Genomic DNA, 6,000 nt, shown 5'->3' with positions numbered 1-6,000 from the left:
TGCCTTCATCACTGTCATATGCTTAGATGCTTTTAGTATTTTAAGTGTTAGAAAAAAATTTGCTTCCATCTTAGAAGAGTTGTTTTTAATTTCAAGGCCATGCAAGTTCTAATGCTATCTGGGGTATATACTTGGGCATAACAAGATAAAGGGGTGACAGGGAGTTAATCATAAGTAGCTCCAAGCTATACCTGGTTTCTTCCTAATTCATTTATCACCCTCAGACCTGGAATCTCCCTTGGGATACAGCCTCCAGCAGGGCTCATACAATGGAATGGCACTGGAGCCTGTTGGGAGAAACTGAGGTGGGCCAGGCCTGGGGTTGCTGGTGGGCAGGAGAATGCTGTGGTCTGCTGCATGTTCTTAATGATAGAAGCTAAAACCTACTATGTGCTAGGCACTTTAATTCACAACAGTTCCATTACTCTTTTATAGAAGTAAGTAAACAGGCTTATAGAAGTAAGTAAACTCTTTTATAGGAGTAAGTAAACAGGCTTTAGAGAGTTAATATACGTAAGAGCATATTGCTGGGAGTAGTCGAGTTGGGACTGGAAGCCAGGTTGTCTGGCTGTAGAATCTGGGCTCTTGATCGATGCACTGGTATAACCCCTGCTGCCTTGCTGTCTAGCACACAGGAAACTAGCTGTCTCCTTTATCTCCAGGGCTTTACCTGGAGCCACAGTCAAAAACACAAATATCAATAAGGGCCAGGTAAGTAATGAAGGTGGGAGAAGTGGAATAGGTAAGATGATAAGGAGAATAAGAACAAACATTTATTGTTTCCACTGTGTGCCAGGCACCACTCTAAGTGTTTTACATGTTTTAACTCTCTTAATCCCAGAAACAATCTAATGAGATAAGACACTATTATTACACCCATTTTACATGAGAGGAAGCTAATGGTCAGAGAAGAGCAATCATGTGTTCAAGGTCACATATCCAGGAGTGGAACCCTGGGAGTCTGGCTGGGAGCCCACACTCTTATCCCTGTGCTGTATGGCTATGGCCGCCTGGAAGGGTGTGGCAGTGGGCACTGGAGGGGGCTTGTCTCCAGCAAAGCAGGGAACTGCTACTCAGCTCCAGATGACTGCCCTGCAGAAATTCATGCCCACTGGTAGTATGGAACTTCACATGAAATCTTCCAATTTTTTAAAGTTAGCAATTAATTAAGAACAAGATAGCCTAGCAGGCCAAACAAAACACGGCTGTGGGCTGAATCTGGCCCGCAGGCTTCGAGTCTGTCATCTAGTTACTGCGAGCTTGAGTTGTCATGGCAGGAAAGGATACTTGAGCCCAGTAGCATCCACGTACTGCCTTCTGAGCATAGCTCAAAGCTGCACTGACGGCAAGGCCTGTGTTGTGAGAGCTGAGAAGGGCCCCGACTCCCAGCTGAAGGCCTTCATGAGTGGACGCCAGTTGCCACGTCACTGGCTGTCCATATCTTAAAATACTGGCACCATGAAGCAGTAGTTTCATTTCTGCAGGATATATAGATTACAAACTAATGTTTTTCATCTGGTGTGCAAACATTTAGCACAAGTTTATCAGTTTGGGGTATTATGTCACCTTTCTAATTCTGTTGTCTTAAAGTAGACCTGCGATCATCTTGCCTGTGCTCTAAAATGCTTGCATCCCAGTTTTGTAAGTTGAAGTACTTGTGGTTTTTGACTCTAGCTCTAGGTTAGGCCCTCCCTCAATTGGAGGTAAATGAAACAGCTAGTCTCCTCTGTGCCAGAGAGTGGGTCGGCGGTCCCTGTATAGCTTTAGGAAAAATCAGACTTTCATAGTATATGCAATAAAGTATCTAAAGCCCATTTATCCATATAAAAGCAATCTGTTAAACTAAATGTGATTGGATGCTTCCAAGAGCTTTTTCCCCCTCTTAATATGTGTTACTTGTTTACTTGCTACTTGTTTTGTCACTAGCCAGCATGTATAGGAGAGCTATACATTTTAAACAAAAAGCTTACTAGGCAACATTTTTGGAATTTTATTTCTTTTACTTAATTTTTCTCCCTTCGAATTCTTATTTTCATACTGGGCATGTACTCCGGGTTCTTAGAAAGAAAAATGTTTAAGTGTTGTATTAGTTTCTTGGAGCTGTCATAACAGAGTATCTGGGTGGCTTAAACAACAGCAATTTACTCCCTCACAGTTCTGGAGGTTAGAAGTCAAGCTGTCGGCAGGGCCATGCTGGCTCTGAAGTCTCTGGGGAAGAATTCTTTCCTTGCCTCGCTCCTTGGCTTGTCCCCATATCTCTCCAGTCTCTGCTCCCGTCATCAAGTGGCCTGCTCCCCTGTGTGTTTCTGAATCCAAATTTCCCTCTCCTTATAAGGATGCCAGTCACTGTATTTAGGGCCCACCCTAATCCAGTATGACCTCATCTTAACTTGATTACATCTGCAAGGATCCTATTTCCAAATAAGGTCATATTCACAGGTTGCAGGTGGACATGAATTCTGGGGGGATGCTCTTCAACCCAGTGCATGCATCCACTAGTAACTTGTACAGAAATAATCAGAATAGGCAGGGAACAAATTTCTCACAATTAATCATTATATAAAACTTGGAATATAAGCCAACAATCAGCTGGCAAGCTTGAAAGTTATATAATTTTACAGAATTTTACAGCATGCGTTTAGGATATTAACCTCATTCCTTCTAAATTCTTCCTGCCTTTTCTACTCTCATTCTCTCCTTGGCCCTATTTTCTTCACTGACTTGTTAGGATTTCTCTTTTATCTGGTCATAGTCTTTGAATTATTATAAAATACCTGATGCTTCTCTGGAACAAAGAATGGAAGGAATAAATAAATAAATAAAATAATAAAATAACCACCATTAACTTAATGGTAGTGTTGAGATATTGGCCTCCATTTGAGAACAAACTCATTATGAGAAGCTTTCTAACATGATAAAATGCCAGTGTAGATCTCAGAGTGATGTCTCTAATTGCCTAGACCTTTTTACATTAGGTATCTGCATGAATTATAACTCTTTTGTGAAGATAAAAAGGCTGCTGCAAGGAAGAGCCCCAGTGCTGTAAGTGCTGTCAGACAGGAGGGCATCTCAAATGAGATTAATGATGTCTGCCTTAATATAAGAAGATTTGGCATAACCAAGATTATGGATTCTGCAGAAACCTGCCAGCACTCATTTATCTGGAATAAATACTATTTTTAATTAAAGTCCTAAGGTAGGTTATTCCTGAACTAATGAGATCTATAGCGATTACCTTTGGGAAGTAATTTTCTTTCTTAATTCTCAGTCATTTTGATGATTATGGGTTATTCAGTCTTACTCATGGCAGTCAACTTGTAGGACAAGCCAATTTCTAGCTAAAGGCACTAAATAACCCAGTATTTGTTTTTACATGGTACTCTCATTTTCTAATTATATTTATCATTTAACCCAAATACTCTCATAGATCTGTCTGTCCAACTGAGCTGTATACGGCAAGTCGGCTTTATAAAATAAGATCACTCACAAGAGCATAAAGCTTCAACCTAAGTGAAATGGTAGGGAATATAAAATCAGAAAATTACAGCACTGCTATTTTTAACTATTTGTTTCATTGATTCTGGTTCTTTGCTAGGCACTGTACTTTTTGAGTGTCGTACACACATCAACTCTAACCCACATACAAACTCTGCAAGATAGGAATTACTATTCCTGTTTACTAGATCATGGAACAGAGGCTTAGGTGGTTGAGGCTTAGGTTTAACTCTATAGCTCATTTCATACCACCATGCCATGCAGTCTCTGCTAACAGTGGCAATCACCCAGCTTTCAGCAGACCTCCATATAAACATCAGTGTTTATCAGTATGTGGTTCAACCAGGTTTTCAGTGACTCAATAGGGTTGGTTACTCTTGTGGTGTAACAAACCACCTCAAAACTTTGTGATATGGAGGTGCCATTTTATTACATTCACAGATGCTGTGGGTAAGGAATTTAGGCTGGGAAATGAAGATGGCTTATCTGAAGGGCCTCAGCTAGGGGGACTGTGGCTGCAGGAGTCTGCACTCACATGCTGGTTGTTGGCTGGAACCTCAGCTGGAACTGTCAACCAGGACACCAACATGCGGACTCTCCATATTGCCTGGGTTTTCTCACAACATGGCAGCCCTTGAGTAATTGGCATCTTGTATGACAGCTCAGGGTTCTGGGGTGAATATCCCAAGAGAATTAGGCATAAGCCTTTCCTGAACTAGTCTTGGAAGTTATGCTGTGTCACTTCTGGTGTGTTCTGTTGGTTAAAAGCAAGTCACTGAGATTGACCCAGATTCAAGGAAGGGGATATAGACCCCTCCCCGCCCCCTCAATGGGAGAAGTGTCAAAGAATTTGCAGACATGTTTTAAAGCCATCACAGTGGGTAATAAATACTTTACTACATATTGTTACCTGTGGCTTACATGTTAGAGTTGAGATTCTCATCTATCTTCCTGCCCCTTCCGGACGGCTCACCTGGTTGCCAGAAATATAAGCAAGGGCACGCTCCAAGCAAATGCACCTCTATTACTAGTTGGGACTTCTGCCCCTAATTTCTAGCTGATCTACGACTTTGATACATTGGCTGGGGAAGAGTTGAAGCACTGGGAGCCTCCTTTTCAAGCTTTCTTCCTAAGACAGAGAGAATCAGACTATGCCCCTCGTTTACCTTAGATGGTTTTGCTTGGCTTTTTGGGAGTGAGAGCAGGCTGAAAAAATTCATATTTATTGCTTCACTCACGAGATCACACACCTGGTTAATTCAATTTTTTAGTACGTTAAACTATTTGTTGACAGGAAGATCCTGCTGGTGGAGACAGAAATCATCGATCAAAGGTTGCCTGGTAAATGTAGAATGAGAATTGAATTGAGCATTTTCCCTGTGCTTACAATATAAGATGAATGAAAGGTTCTTTTTTTCCCTTAAAGGAGAAAAAGTTGAAGAGACATGGAAACTACTTAAATGGAAAGGGAGGTGATTAGGCACATGAGTTAAACGGATGATTTGGTGCCTCCTTTCCCCTGGGCCCTCACCTCAAGACATCATACCATTTTGACACGGAGTCAAGCTGAAACATTCATGCCAGACCTCTCTAAATGGGATACAGTCAGGCTCTGAGAACTACTCTTAACCGATGAGTACTGACCTGGAATAGAGAACTGAGGAGCAATGGTGATTAGGAATTCTCAGGGTCGCAATGCCACTCACCCACTTCATGTTTGAAATGTTTGTACATAAAGCTACTGCTGTCACAGCTTACTGTAACTTCATGAAAAGGATGCTTGTCAAGAGGCCCTTGGAGAGCTGGAAACGGGAGTATGCCACCCAGCAGCATCTGATGGAACTATTTTTTGAATTAGCAAAAATTTGAATGGGCAGATGTGCTGTGCAGCCAGGTTTCTTTAGGATCTTCTATATTTTCAAAGGAAATAGTAAGATTCATAATTATCAGGCTATTTTCTGTTCTGACAAGCTGAAATACATTTCCTAATCTCTCTTGCAACAGGAGAGTAGTCAGGTGACTAAGTTCTAAGGGATGACATACAAACTTCCAAGTTTCCTTTAATTTTAACTTCTGAGTATTCTTAAGAGAAAAAGAGTAAGTACACCCTTCACGCTGCCCGGAATGTGGGCAGTGGGATGTGAGTACGATGGCTACAGCCGGACTGAATCACATGGTGGAAGCCATCTACCTAACGAGGATGTTAGAGCAAGAGCCAGGGTTCCTCACATGTGAAGCCACCCTACTTGCCTTTAAATGTCTTTCATTTGAGAGAGAAATAAACGTTTTTCTTACTTAAGCCACTGTTTGTTGTTACTGTTGTCATTGTTTACGAAGCCAAAACTAATTGCTATACTTAATTTATCCTAATGGATACACTGCCCTTGCAGATAATTTTATCTGCTTTGGTCCCAGCAGGAAACAAATGACATACTCAAAAGAGTTTAACGAAGGCAATATATACAGAGATGTGAGCAGGGTTAAGGAAGCCAATCAGGGACTAAC

This window comes from Mesoplodon bidens (genome assembly GCF_964165515.1).
Source record: "Mesoplodon bidens genome assembly, chromosome: 5".
Classification (NCBI taxonomy): Eukaryota; Metazoa; Chordata; class Mammalia; order Artiodactyla; family Ziphiidae; genus Mesoplodon; species Mesoplodon bidens.
The sequence above is the reverse complement of the archived record's forward strand: the minus strand, read 5'-3'. Positions refer to the sequence as shown.